General features: G+C 31.3%; 1 protein-coding gene across 1 annotated transcript in view; it reads left to right on the forward strand.

The window, feature by feature from the left end:
• The window catches only part of LOC142325003 (ras-related protein Rab-24-like), a 75,837-nt gene that overhangs the window by 18,244 nt on the left and 41,522 nt on the right, over positions 1 to 16,071 (forward strand). The gene's annotated exons all lie outside the window — the stretch shown is intronic.

A 16,071-nucleotide genomic window follows, 5' to 3' on the forward strand; every position in this document is an offset into this window, starting at 1 on the left:
ATATTTTGTAATTTTTAGTTGGACATGTTTGTTCCTGCCTCTATTTAAAAAACAAGCTGTCACTGATATAATAATATCAGTTTAAGCAAGGTGGACAATAGTCTTATTTAATTAAATAAGTTGGACTTTATAATTTAATTAATGGATCTTTTACTAATATTGTACTTTATTCACATAAATTATAGTCAAATTTCTCATCTGTATTTTCATAACTATTTGAAAAAAGTTATGTAAAGTAGTTGTAGTTTTTAATTTTTTAAAACATATTCAATAAACTTCTGTGTGTTGTAGAAGTTTTCTGCTGACTTCTATTTCTTTTTTTTTCTTAACCAACAAATAATAAAGAAATAACATTTTTAATTTTCATCCCAATAAACCATTCTATTTATTTATGCCTTTTTACTCATAAAAAGTGTAGTTATAGTATTAAAGGTGCTGATTACAGCTGGTTATTCTACCTTATTGACTATAAACAGCAATTAATAAATACAAGTTTAATATATATACATGAGGTCTGTTCAGAAAATAACCAAACTTTATTTTTTTAATCAGTATTATTAATTTTACAGATTATTGGTCCTTATCTCCTTCAAAGTACTCCTCTCCTATTCACACACTTTTCCAAGTAGTGTTTTCACTTCGTGAAGCAGTCCAGGATAGTTTCATTTAAAATGGCCTTTAACGTCCATGATGAATTTGCTTAAATGTCATCAATAGTCTCAAAACAGCATCCTCTCATCACTGATTTTAATTTCAGAAACAAGAAAAAATTGTAAGGAGCTGGATCTGGTGAGTAGGGAGACGGAGGGAGAACATCATCCTATTTTTGGCACAAAACTGATGAATTGACAAAGCTGAATGTTCAGGCACATTGTCTTTGCGAAGGAACCATGAGTTGTCTAACCACAACTTTGTTTTTTTTTGTGGATTTTTCATGTAACCGTTGTAAAACACATTACACACAATTCACTGTTTCACCTTGAGTAAGAATTCAAAATGTACAATTCCATTTAAAAAAAAAAAAAATCGAGAGCATCACTTTGATATTGGATCGAGACTGATATGCTTTGTTGGGGCGTGGAGAACTTTTGCCAATCCATTATAATGATTGAACTTTTGTCTCAGTGTCATAGCCATAAACCCAGCTTTCATCTTCCATTATGATCTTTGCATGAATGTTTCATCATCATTGGCTTGTTCAAGAAGCTATCGCTTAATGTCCACTAATGTTCTTTCTGCTGTTCGGTCATCAAACGAGAAAAACTTTGCTGCAATTCGATGTTCATTTTTTCAGTCAAAATGTCGTGGCATAATCCACTTGAGATGCAAGTTCTCTGACAGTCAATCAGTGATTTGCATGCACTTGACTGTTAATTATCTGAACGTGGTGTCATCAGTTGAAGTCGAAGGGCTTCCTGGTTGAGGGTCATCTTTAATTGACTGACAACTTCTTTTAAGTCTTGAAAACAATTTGTAACATTGCATATGACCCAGAGAATCATTTCTGTAAGCTTGTTTCAATAGTTGAAATATTTCTGTGCAAGTTTTCCTCAGTTTCACACAAAATTTTACATTGTATGTGAATAATGAGAAACAAAGTTTCTCATTATTCACAGAAACTGGTTGCCCACTGTGGAGGTTCATCCTCAATATTCACTTTGCTGATTCACTGGTTAATTGATTGACTGACTTATCCATCAGTGCAGATCTCAATTTGTCTAACCTACATTGACGAATTTTGGAGGGTACATTATTTTTTGTTTTTATAACATACACCTCCTACTGAGAACAGAATTTTGAAATCTGTCTATAAGGGATGAAAAGGGGACAAATTTTTAAATTGAGATCAACATCTCATTAACTGAAAGTGTTACTATTGTGAAAATTGTGGTATTTAGACTTTTCTTTAAAAACAAATGACATGTATGTATTTCATAATTTTTCAAAAATCGTATAAATAAAAACTTTGTATGAAAATTCTAAATCTCAACAATATGTAATGAATATTGATTATACTTCAGGAGATAAATCTGGTCCACTTTCTCCATCATTGTATCATCCAAATTTGATGAAAAGTAATGTTACATTGTTGTTCACTTATTTTTGTATGCTTATCTAACTCTGGTCATTCTGCTTACATCAGAAAGGAAAGTCACTAATGTAGTTTACCTATGTAAACTACATTAATATTAACTACATTAGAAGTGCTCAAATAAATTTTTTGTTGTGTTTTCTCTTCATCTAAAAGAATACATCATCTGCAAATGCTAAAAATGCTGGTCAACTAAATCTGCAGTGTACGAACATTTCTAGGATAAAACCAACCACTAGAAACAATTAGATAATAAAACAAGAATCCTTGCTATAGTAAATAGACCATCAAAGTAGTCTATTAAAAATTAATTTAAAAAATGGATTTCCAGAAGTAAGATCAATTGAAATGAAAGCATGAAAACTTATTCTAGTTATGTTTAATTACATACGTGTATTAAAATGAAGCATAATTTTTGCTTATTTTACATTTCCAGTTTTTTGAAGTGTAGCAGGAATACTCTTATTACATTTTGTGTTTTACTTAACACATAATGTAATATAATGGTTGACTTTTAATTCGGTTTATTCTTTATTGATTTGTATGCGTAGAATCTCTCAAAGTATTTCTTATGAAGTTGTTTTTTTTTTTGTAGTTATTTTTTGTTGTTATTTTATATTGTGAGTCTTTTAATTTGGTTTATTTTTGTTATTTTCAGTCGGATATTTGATTTGTTTGTTTTACTTTGTGTGGGACATTTTGTGTTTTACTTAACACAAAATATAATAATAAAAGATGCCTTAATCATTTAAAAAAGATGAGGATAAAGTTGTTATACTTGGCATTGGTTATTTATTCTTATATAGTGGAAAAATAATGATACATGAAAAAAGTTTAACAAATTTGAAAAATCAATATTTTTTACTCTTTTCACACACCTTTACCCCAAAATCATTTCTCAAGAAAGTTTTTTGATTTATCTACATTTACTAAATTAAATGGAAGAGACTAAAAAAATACCACTGAAAAATGTACTACCTAAAAAAAGTTACTTAAGATTTATCTTTTGTGGGTGGGGATAAATTATGATGAAATTTTATTCCAATATTGTTATTAAAAAATTAAATAAACTAAAAATAATTTTTAAATATTAAAAAAAAACCAGTATTTTTAAACTTTCTTCAGCTCCCTCCAACACCAATATTGCGTTCAAAATACTTTTTGGGGCCACTAGCACTAACACTAGTACTGTACTTAAAAAAAAGTTAATAACTTAACTTTTTTATACTTAAGTTTATACTTAAAAGGAAGACAAAAAAAATTTGGTTAAAAATATAAATAAATAAAAAGATATCTTGTTTCAATTGTTGGGCAGAAGGAGAATTTTGGGGCAAATTTTTTTTTAAAGTTAAGGTAAGTATGGTTGTACTGAGCTTAATGTAAAGTGGGGTTATGTTTGGAAACTTGTTTATGTTGAGAAAATTGACCCCCAAAGAAACTATCTATCCCACCCCCTGGAATCATTGATCCAAAAATTTTACCAACAAATTGTCCCATATACACAAGTCTCTGGGCCAAATTTCATCAAAATCTGTTTATCCAGTCAAAAGTTATTTAGTTTCAAACACACCGCATATGTACATATAGCTTGGCCAAGCCAAATTGGCACAGATCTGATCTAGGCGATGGTTGCTTAGTTAGCACAGGGCTATAATATACTATTCATGGAAGACAGTATAATAAATTTTATGGTATACATACAGTATAATTTTTCTTTATTTTACAGTAATTTTTTAACTTAACTAATTTTTTTATACTAATTTACAGTATGAAATTTTTTTTTAGTATTTTTTATACTAATATTCATTTCAATCAGTAAACAAATTCACATCATGAATTTTTAAATTATTTTTAGTTTTATATTTATACAGAGTGTGCAACATTAAACCGAACCATAACATAACCACTGCAGATCGGTAGTTGGAATGAAATTTTACGATTGATACAGTTAAATTAAATAAGAAAAACGCAAAACGTAATTTAAATGTAGCATTTATTTACCTTATTGTTACGAAATGATGTTGTAAATGATGTTCAAAATGACCACCCTGGGCACTGATGCATTTTTGTGCTTGACTGATCATATTGAGTCATCTGATGCAAAACGTTATTGTCAATTGCGTTGATTTCTCATTGAATGTTCACCTTCAGTTCATGTTTTGCAAATTAACAGCGCCAGATAAAATAAATCTTGCCTCATCTGACATGAAATATGATATCGTGTCTAACTGTCCACCAACAATGTTTTCGAGAAGCCAGTTGCAATAATCAAGTCGTTTTGCTTTGTCTACTACTTCAATTGTTGCACAGTTGTAATGTGGTATGGTTTCAATTTTAATTTATGAAGAATTTTACAAGATGTATATTTAACACCATAATGTCGGGATAACTTGCATAGTGATATTTTTTGGACAGGCAGTAATTCTCCTTTCAATATTGGCAATGGCCTGTGGATTCCTAACAAAAGATTTTAAACTATTCATGTTTTAAGTAAAAACTATAAAAATCTAAATTGAAAAGTTATGAGAGGAATTAAAAAAACATAATAAAAAATATATTATAGTCAGTACATATGAGTTGGTTAGTAGTCTTACCCTGCATTGTATTTTCTTTTTACATTTTGAGATACTACATTCAAAAAAACTCATTCCTATTACTATTTCTAATATATTAGAAATCATATGAATGAACCACACTTCAATCTGTTAGGAAGTGATTTTTTCCTTATTGGTATATGTTATAAAAAAAATCCTGCCAAGTTTCTAAGAGTACTGAGGTTGAATGATGAGCTAATGTGTTTGAGAATCATATGTAGAATGTAGATGTAGTAATATTATAGTAATGTGCAGTAACATAGTTAAGTAGTATAACATTCATTAATTGTTATAAAGAGCTTTTTTTTTTGCAGCTGTAATTCTAACAATAATTTTCAGTTAAGTTGAAATGAATTAATTCATATTTTTAACTCTATTAAATAGCTACTTCCTTATTATCCATATTATAAACATACTTTGTAATTCCTTTTTTTTGTAATTTCTTTTTTTATTTCTTTTAGAACTCGTGAGTTCTGTGATTGTATTTATGTCTGAATAAAAGAATTTTGCAACTTAGTAGTTTTCACACAATTTTTAGACTGCTATTTTAAGTTCTAAAACATAAAAGAAGTCATAAAACATAAAAGATGTGTTCTAGCTTAATACATATTTATTCATTACAGATCTTTGGAATTTAATACAAAATTAACTAACTTTACTTTGAATTATTTTTAGAGAATTCTGATTAAAGTTTCTACAATTGTGATAAATATAAAATGGTTCATTTGCCTTTAAAAAAATAAGTAAATAATTTTGTACAATATTCTTTTATTTTATTTTGTTTATAAACAAACTAGTAGATAAAACGTAGTTATTGTAAAAATTTATCTTTATTTTTTGTGAACTAAACTTTGGTTGTTATAACCAAAATAAGCAGTGTGTCAATTGATTTTTGCTTTCTTGCTTGAAGTAAATGAAGTATTGTGATCGTGAAAAATGTTGGTTTTCAGATTTCAATGGAAATATCCATTTTGATCATCCCTGAATTCATTTTGACTAGTTTCAGTATGAAGTCTATATGTATGTCAGTATGTATGTATGTACGTACGTATGTATTATCTTGTATATCTCAAAAGGTATTAGCTGTAAGATGTTGAAATTTTGGATTTAGGACTATTGTAACATTTAGTTGTGCACCTCCCTTTTTGATTGCAATCGACTGAAACAAAAGTGTCCAAAAAAGCCCAAAATCCTAAAAATTTGAATTTTGGACTTTATTAACCGCAGAAATAAGCCCTCATTGAGAGCTTTTCAACAATATATCTTAAGTGGTACTTATTTTCATTGGTTCCAGAGTTATAGCCAAATGGAATTTTAATTATAAAATATTTGGATCTTATAAGGGGAAGGCAATTGGTTCGATCAGACTTCATCTCTTTTTTTTTAATTTAAATATGTTGATTTATTAATAATTATTAACCTCTGATTGTAAAGAAATGTTTACAATAAATAATAATTCAATAAAAATTAAAAAAAAAATAAGCAAAAGTCAGAAGTTATTAACGAAATAAAATTTTATGTACTTTTCATTTTTAAAAAATGTGTATATATAATTAATTAGGCATACAAGGAAGTTATGTGGTGCCCATATGAGATTTTTAAAAATTAACAGAAATTAGTGAGAAATCTATTGATTTTATTATAAGAACCAGTAGTTTGAGCTTTATTATCTAAATATTTATTGTTTTTACATGACCTTGAACATACTTCTTCTTTTTTAAGTATCTTTACAAGAAAGATGAGATGGATAAAATAGGTGAACAATGCTGCAATTTTATTAAGAATCTTACCCTATACCAGCAGCTGTAAGAGCCAGTAAGATAACCGTTGAGCCAGTTGGCCCAGAAGTATACATAAAAATTCATGGTACACCCAAAGAGTATTAAAGATTATTCAGAGTAATTATTTTTTTTTTTTATCAAAGAAGATAGTGACGAGGTGCTGTCATAATAGGAAAGGTTTTGAATATTTGTTTTTAATGACACTAAATGGTCAATGGAGTATTATCCTTGTCGGAAACCACACTGTTTTGGTGATAAAAGGCCATGTCTCCAAGTACGATGGTGAACCGCGTAAGTCTGCGGTTCACCATCCTCTCCATTACCTTGCTTAGGACAGTAGCTTGCTTAGATTAGACAGTAGCTTGGGGGGACTTGCTTTGTTGTTACTAGATTTAAGTACTTTTATGGGAACGGCTTCCGACCAGACGGGTGAGAAGAGTTATGCAGAGAGTAGATCATTACAAACGTTCAATAGATGTTGTTACACCGAATGAAGAAGGTGTGACCAAGATGTGTTCTCAGGTCCAGGGGACGTGTCATGTGAGTTTTTAAGTGGGTGTGACGACTTGTTGAATGCGGATGGAGTTTATTCACTGACCGAATCACCAATGTTTAACAATAATACTTCCATCTGTATTTTGTACCTTTGAAATTCGTTACTATTTGATGAAGTGAGAGAATATGAGCGGAAAGTATTTGCTAAGGTAGTTGCCACCGCAAAAGATGATGAAAGGTGTTCTCTTTCATGAGTAAGGTTGAGAATAGATTGTTTTGGTGACCAACAAATCACACAGACTTTTTTCACACAGTAAATGTGGGATTAGTGCATGAGATGGTGTCCATCTGTTTGCTCCATGACTTCCTTGTAGTGTCTAAGAATATCTGATGACGTACTGCTCTAGCTTTATGGTACAAATTTAGATGCTCATCTATAGGCCTGTGGTTAAATTTATGCAGTACCTGCTGTCGTTTGCTAATAGCCTTTCGGGAATCATCATTCCACCAAGGATTTCCTGATGTTTGTGGGCTATATCTATTAAAGTCTCAAATATCATGGACGTAAAAGAGGAAAGTTGATCAAGGACACCCTTGTCACAATCGTACTGTGATGGGAAGGCTGTATGGTAACCGTTCCAATTTGCCTGTTCAACAATCCATCTTCGTGGCCTTTTTCTCACCTCTTGGTCAACATTAAAAGCCTATTAATAATAATTGGCCTGTGATCACTGCCGTGAAAGTTATCGCAGACCAATTAAGACGAGGGAATAAACTCGGTGAGCGTACAGAGAGGTCCATGTTGGACAATGTACCAGATGATAAGGATATGTATGTGTCTGACCCATCATTTAGTAGACAAAAGCCCAATGCTGGTCTCACTCTGTTTATCATATTTCCTCAAGCAGAAAGATGAGCCCCAGGAAATATGGTGGGCATTAAAGTCTCCTACTATTAATGATTGTGATGGGATTTGCATGAGGAGATTTAACATTTCTAGAGCATTGAACTCAGAGTTCGGTGAGAGATATAAGGTGTATGTTAAATCTGGTCAAAAGTAGAATAGAACAAGCAATTTGAATAAGGTTAAAACTAAAGAGAAACCAATTCATAATAATAAATTGCCATTTCTTTAGTTTTTTTTTAGTCTTCAGAAATGAAATCCAAATTTCCTAGATGAACATAAAGGTTATTGGGGAATGAAGTAGTTGACTCAGTTTTTTCTGTATTATGAAACAAATTATTAAACTTCAAATTTATCAACAAATATATTACACGATTAGTACAATTACTGGTGTAGAAAGATGAACACTGACTGATAAGATGAGCATTAATAAATTTGTGATTTAATTATTGTAATATATTAATTACTGTTATTATTTTTATTACTACTATTTTCAAATCAGATGTGTTTATAAAGATTTATATCTTAAATTTTTATGCCTGAAGATCTTTATCTCATCTTTATCATTCTATCTCAATTTTATTTATTCTAAAAACAACTTTAGTTCATTCAGAGAAGAATTCACTTATCTGTGAGGAGTATATTTGCACTATGAGACTAATAAACATAATTTTTTTGCAGATTCTTTGTAAGAACCTACCTAATATGCATTGAAATTTTTTTTAAACTGGTATTCTTCATATATTTTGCGATACACTTACGTGTATCAATTATGTATTTATTATTCAAATAGTTACATTAACCTATTAACTGCGAGACATAAAGATACATAATTTTTTTTATAAATCCTTTATTTCATCTGTTATTAAGTATAAAGCTAGAAATAGGTAGAAATATATTTCTAGTTATTAAGTATAAAGCTGTACTTAAGCATAATGCTATATAAAGCTAGAAATATTTTCGTATCAACAAAAAAAATCAATTATCACTCAGGAATAAAATTGTTTGTTTAAAGCTGTTCGTTTAAAATTGTTTGTATAAAGTTAGAAATATTTTTATCAGCAAAAAAAATCTATTATCACTCAGAAATAAGATGCGCATTTACGCACCTTTGGCAAAAAGCATGCAAAAAATGTCATTTTCAGAAGAATGCAGTAAGACAGGAACAGTTTATATTACACTTTATTAAACTGAAAATAATAGTTATACTTAAACTATTTTAATTTAGTTTTTTTTTTTTATAAATTATTTATTTGCTGTGAATGAAATTCCTGTAAAGTTGTTGAATGCAGGTGCACTTTACATTTTATACTCAAAAAAAATTGTATGGTTTTTGCATAGTTTACGTCTTCATCTAGTTTTTTTTCACATGCTATGAAATAACATGGGCCCTATTTGATCTTAATGAATATCTTCTGGCAAATTGTTTTTTGACTGATGACCCTTGGTTGCTATTGGATGAAGGAAAATTATCTTTACTTTTTCTTCATTTTAAGCAATGCTTCATGGTATTTTATTGTTATTTGCAAGTGTATATTTTGCATGAATTTACTAGAATCCACAGCAAGTAATTTTTTAATAGAATCCACAGCATTATAAACAGTGGCCATCACCATTTTTTTCCACAAACTCAAATTCTATAATTTCCAATACAATTGTCATAAGAATCAACTGCATCTGTAATTTTTCATTTTTAATTTTAATGGCTGATTGCTCAGCCATTAATGATGTGTCTTCCTTCTTTTGGCTCTATCTTTTTGTATTTGATAATGCCATTGCTATATCCCATTGTGGTTACTGGCAACTGCCACCACTGCATTACCATTCCATCTAGCAACTGCAAAATTTGTTTTTTCAGTGGGCAATTAGAAAGCCTATTTTCCCTGACAGTGCAAAATAATGTTTTTAGTTCAGTAAATTAAACAGATCATATGTAAAAAAGAAATTGTCAAAAAAATGTTATGCTCATTAGGATTGGTACAACATTTAGCAATGGTAGTATTACTTGTGTCCAAGACCATATTTAGATTTTTCTTTGTACCTTCGTATGGAATAAATTGTCACAAATACCCATCTGAACTACACAAACACCAAAGCTTAAATCTAAATCTAATTGGTTTTCCTTGATAAACATTTTTGCTGAATTTTTACAAAAATATGGCACAATTTCTTCATCAATGTACAAATTATGAGAAAAAACACCAAATTGTAAATTCTGTTTGTTGACAAAGTAGAAAGAGAACATTTGATAAAATAATGATGTCTATAAAAATAGTAAAATGATAAACAAAACAAAAATATAACAATTCAAACATAAAATTAGTACAATGCGGGATTGCAAAGAAATTATATTACAATTGATGAATAAAAGCAAACCTTAAATAAGCATATAAAATAGAAGTATTATTTTTAACAAGTATATCGCAATCATTATCTTGTACAGAAGTGGTTATACGATCTTGTAAAATATCGTAATGGATATACAGATAAACTCTCTAATTAAAAACCTATAACCATATAATTTTTTTTTGTGATTACACCAAAAAAAATAATGGAAAATTGTACAAATTGTGAAAAATCTTGTAGAAATAAAAAATAAAAAATGTTTATGAAACAGTTTGTTTATGCACTATTGTTAACATGTATATACTTGGACTTAATAGATATTTTATTAGCAGCGAATATTAGACTATTGGATTATGTGGAATTCTATGGCCCTAATAATAAACACACAAATCATATTACATGTAAAATAAACATGATAATAAATAAGGAAAAATATACTGAACATCCTGTTGATACAGATTACAATATTTTTTTTACTCTCACAGATAGGAAATTGTAATAGACAAAGAGTTATGCAAAAATAGTTTATGAATGCCATGCTTGTGTGGTAAATAAGAATTGTGAAGTGTGTTGTGCATTGATATTGATGAGTAAAATAACTGTTTTATCTTAATACAAGATTGTATACAATAAATAGATAAAAACAAGACTATTATGGTTAAGAGAAAGATTACATCTATCTTTCAAGTGATGTGTGTAGTGATGTATGTGAACACACACACATCTTTAGTTGAGTTTTCAAGATAAATGTATTTATCAGTATGTAAGATGTTATCCATAATGTACATTCCTTTATAGAAAATAAAAATGTCAATGTATTGTTACTTATTTTTTTGTACACAGTATATGTTTTTATCTATACCCACAATATGAGACAATCAGTAATTATTGGTTTTATATTTAGTATTTTAAATTATTATATAATTATTTTATTATTGCGAATACTATTAATTTTTTTATGTTTGTTTTCATTGAATTTTTAGGAGGGTTTAGGCATAAATTTATCCAGATAATTCTATTATTAGGTAAACATTAAAGCTCAAACAGATATTTTACTGTATTAATATTTTGTTCACTGAATGAATCATGGTTTGTTTTTTTTTCTTTTTAAGACTAACAATATAGTTAACTCTGTAGGTGAAATTTTAAAGAATACTTTATCTTGTTTTGGTATTTTTTAAAACAAAATTGGGTACATTATTCTTTGAATAACACTGTGTGGGCAGGCGCGTTGTCATGATATAGCAGCCAGTCCTCAAATTGTTACCATTCAGGCTGGTTTTTTTTCTCACTTCTCAGCACTTACAGATAGTAATTTTGATTCATTGTGTTGCCCTGGGGAAAAAATTTAACTTTGAATGACTTCTTTGATATCAAAAAAACAAACTATCATGGACTTTTTGATTTTACTTGTGTACTTTTTTTGGTTTGGACAATGAAGCTGTCTTCTACTGGCTGGACTGCTGTTTAGTTTTAGGGTCGTAGCTGTAACACCAAGATATGCCCAGGGTAGGGCTTGCCTTAGTCCTGCTTGTGCTCTTTTCAGAGCGAGGGCCATAATCAGTGTTTTCGTGATTAGTTAGCATAAATGAGCCAGCATTAAAGAGTGACAGGAGGGCAATCAGGCCTCCAGCTGCCCTATCTCGCTGCAGGCAGTTGTCACATTTGTGGACTTGCCTGACAAAGTAGTAATCAGTGAGTAAGTAGATAGATTAGCTTAGCTTATTTTATTTACTTAGGGAAGCATTGGCAAAAATGTTGGTTATAGAGTCTAAGGGAAAACCCAGATGGATTAGAAATGAAGAGGTTGTTGGGAGGGGAGTGGAGGATATTTCTGTCTTCTCTTCTGAGGAGCTACTCAGGCAGGTAGTCCACCCAGGTACCAAGAAGGAGCCTGATTAGTTATTTTGTCAAGGATGATGGCAGGGCTAGTAGTTCTGTCCCTCTAGTAGCACACTTTGAGGAACAATTGTTGGGGTTTCTTGAAGGCTGTTGAAGCACCTCTGCAGCTGTTCGCAGATGAGTGATCCTGAGGCTTAATGAGTTTTGGGCAATGTTCTCTGTTTTGGTGAATTGATTTGAGGCACTTGCCTCTAAACCAACTGAAGTCAAGGAGGTTTTAGTTAAAGAGGCTCCATTCCAGTACCAGCGCCTTGCCTATTAGGGCAGAGTGGAAACGCTATGGTGAGGTGCTTAAAGGCAAATGAAAGGCCAGCTTAGCCCAAAAGCAGCCAGAAGTCACTGTTCTAAACAGAAAGGAGGCTCCACAAAATCAAATAAGGAAATTAGAGGAAAATTTCAATCTGCCCTTCAGGGCAAGAAGTCAAATTTGAAAATTAGGAAAAAAAGGACACTAGGAAAGGACTAGTTATCGTGGTGGATGACAAAGAGACAGTTAGTCATTTCAGAATCTGTTGTTAGTAAAAGTTAGAGGTCAAGATGGATCAGAAAGTAAAAAGAGACCTTGAGCCATTTTCTGTGATATAGATCATCGCCTGTCAGAGGAGGAGGTTGTGTTTCTCAGAAGGGAGCAAAACAATGACTTGGATGAGTTGACGTTCAAGTCTTAGTGTAGGTTCTTGTTCAAAACTGGTAGATGTGATGCCCAAAGATATCACAGTGTATTCAAAGTTGGGCCTACTCTGTTTAACAAGTTTGTCACTGAGGGTAGGTTGTTTGCAGATTTCTCTAGTAGAGTCAAGGAGTATATTAATGTTCAGAGATGTTATAGATTTGATCATAGGGCTAAATTATGTCAATATGCTTCACTCTATGCAAATTGTGTTTACGAGGGTCACAAGCATGAAGAGTGTCCTAAAAAGTCTAAATTGTTAAGTTTGGACAGATAAATTCTCAAGGTTGTTGAGAAGGTAAATAGGTTGACAGGTAAATTCTCATTGTTCAGATCGAATTAGGTGAAATTGTTGAAAGGATATCGATATAATTCTTCTGCAACATCCAAATACGGTACAGGTTTTATTGCATCCAATCTGCCAGGTTTTATTGGTTGGCATAAATGTTGTACTGAAAGTAACAGTATGTCCACAGTTCTTTGTAGGAGGACATTGGATTATGTCTTTTTGAGGCAAGTTTCTGATACTCATTATATTGCTGTTAAGAAATCAAGACCATCAATAACAATGGTCTTGATTTCTGTGGTGTTAGTTTGTATTTTCAGTATAGAGATCCCACTGAGGAACATTTAGAAAGGTGGGATTAGTTTTGTTAGTAACTGTCCTGTAGTGCTATATATTGATGTAAATGCGAAGTCGCATCTTTGGCATAGTGGAGTCACAGATGATAGTGATGAATTAGTTGAAGGCTTTGTTGTGTAGTATGAATTAGAGGTCTTTAATGTTTATGGTGAGTTACCAATGTATGCTGGAATGGTAAACGGAAGGAGATTGTGCACTAGAACGATTATTGATATTACTGTTGGTAGGAATATTTCTGTTAGGGTTGATGCTTGGTCTGTTGTTGCTTGTTCTAGTGATCATCGATTAATTATCTTTGAGTTGGTTTGGGAGTTGTGAGATGCTTATAGATGCAATGTCCTTCTTCATTGGGGAACTTTCTGTGCAGAGAGGCAGACTTGTCTAAATTTGTTAATATTCTCTCCGCTGCACTCCATGTCTTAGACTGAAGACTGGATAATATTCAGTTTGAAGACGTGGCACAAAATCTTTCTCTGGCTTTCATTGATGCTGCTGATAATTCAATTCCTTGTAGTTTGGGTTGAGAGAGAATTGCTCCTTAATGGTCTAGACAGTTAGTTGTCTTTATTGAAACATTCCTTCTTTATTGAAACAGTGAATTGTCTTAGGAGAGCTGCTCAGTAGGAGAGTGATACTGAACGGTGAGCAATTTTGGCAGATGACTACCAAAGGCAGAGGTGTGAATATTTTCATTTGGTCAGAACATGAAAAAGGGATTCTTGACATTCTTTGGTTAGATAGCAAGGAAGTAAGGGTTCTTGGGGTGTTATGTATAGACTCCTAGGGGATAAGTGTAAGAAAAATATTCTTTTACTGGCTCTCTCGACCCAGCAGGTGTCTAATAAAGCTGGAAGATGCTATTGTTAAGGTTATCAACATTGTTTCTTTTAGTAAGTCTAAGTATCTTTTTGGACATATCAGGGGCGTTTAATAATTTGTCATGGTCCTCTGCCCTGTTTCAGCAGCAGAAGCATGACTGTACGCAGAATGAGCTGAATGTATTATATAGTTACTTTAGCAATCGAGACACTCTTTCAGACAGCATCTCAGAAGTAGGAAAAATGTTATCTAAATGTCTGCAGGGTAGTGTTATAGGACTTCTGCTCTAGGTTGTTATGGATTTATCCCCTGACAAAAAATCCAGGTCAGTTTTTGCCTGTTCTCTTCAGTTCCTGGCATACTTACAGATGGTTTCCCTCTGGTCATCGGAAAGCGGTCATGGAACAAACTTTGCCACGAAGCATGTCAAGTTCAAATCTTCAGGTAGGATTCTTTGGCATCAACTCCAGGAAATTCCAGTTATTTCCTCCAATTTGCTGATTGTTCTGCAACATTCAAACATGATGGCATCGCACACTTTTTGAACATTTTCATCTATTCTGGAAATTTGGGTGGTAACCCGAACGAGGTTTATCTTCAAATTACATTTGGCTACTTCTGAACAATCAGATCGCTTGTAAATTCTTGCCTGGCTTAGATTTTTCTTCCAATAAGTTTCCTGAAGCATTGAAACTGTTTCTGCCGCTTTTTTCTTTAACAGGAAACAAAATTTAATGTTGATGTGTTGCTCGTTAAAGTTTGCCATTGCAAAATCGTCGAGTGTGTTGGGAGGGCTTAAGAGAACAGTCACTATCCATTACATTGCTTTCTCATGAATACCACCTGGTCAAATGAGCAGAGTGAATATCTACTAAACACATAGTGAGAGAGGGTGACACTGCCAACCCACTTGCCCACAGAAAAATTTTTTTTTGGGTACCCCTGAAAATTAAAAAAAAAATAAATTCACATTAACAAAATTAAAAATTAACTAAATTATTTAAGAAAAAGTTTAACAGTGACTAATCTCTTACTTATTTCATCCATAACTTGGTCATTTTTGAGATGAAGTTAGAAAGAAATCCAAATGTGGGAAAATATTTCTTTATTGTTTTAAATGGCTTTTTTTATAGTACCTTAATTTGAAAGTTAGTTACAAAAGTATATTCAAGAAACACATTTTTGGTGCTTAGGGGTAAAAAATGGAAAACAAAGACATATTCAGCTATTCTGTCTAGTGAGTAAAAAGAAAAAACAGATGGAGAGAATTTTGTAAGCTTTAAAGAAGACCTTATTCATTTTTTGTTTTAAATTTAGTTAACTGTTTTGGTCTTCTTTACTCTAAGTGTCTATATACTTCCTAGGATTATTCAATCTTAATAAGTAAGTAAGGTTTAGCATTCTAAAGAAAAAGGTCAGTGGCCTGTATTATTATTTCTTACAGGTCTTTTTACTGAACTAATTATTTCATTAATTAAATGATCTTTCTGACTTTATCAATTGACAAATTAACATCTTCTTAATGAAAGAAATACCATAACATAGATTATAAAATTCTCTTTCTCTTTCTTTCTTTCTCTCTCATCTGGATGTTTGTATCTAATACATGCGTTGGCCTCAACACTTATTTCTTATATTGGTATGATTTAACTTGCTGTTGTGAAATTTGTGCAGTAGCTTTCTACAGCAATAACCTTTTAATTCTATTATATTTTAACAAGATGAGGAGATAGGAAGATAATAAGGGGTGTTTTATATTTCAAATGAGATCAGATTTCATGAAAGTTTTTTCTTGAAAAAGAAAAAATTGCTGCCTTTTTTAGCT

The sequence above is a fragment of the Lycorma delicatula genome, chromosome 5 (genome assembly GCF_047948215.1).
Source record: "Lycorma delicatula isolate Av1 chromosome 5, ASM4794821v1, whole genome shotgun sequence".
Lineage (NCBI taxonomy): Eukaryota > Metazoa > Arthropoda > Insecta > Hemiptera > Fulgoridae > Lycorma > Lycorma delicatula.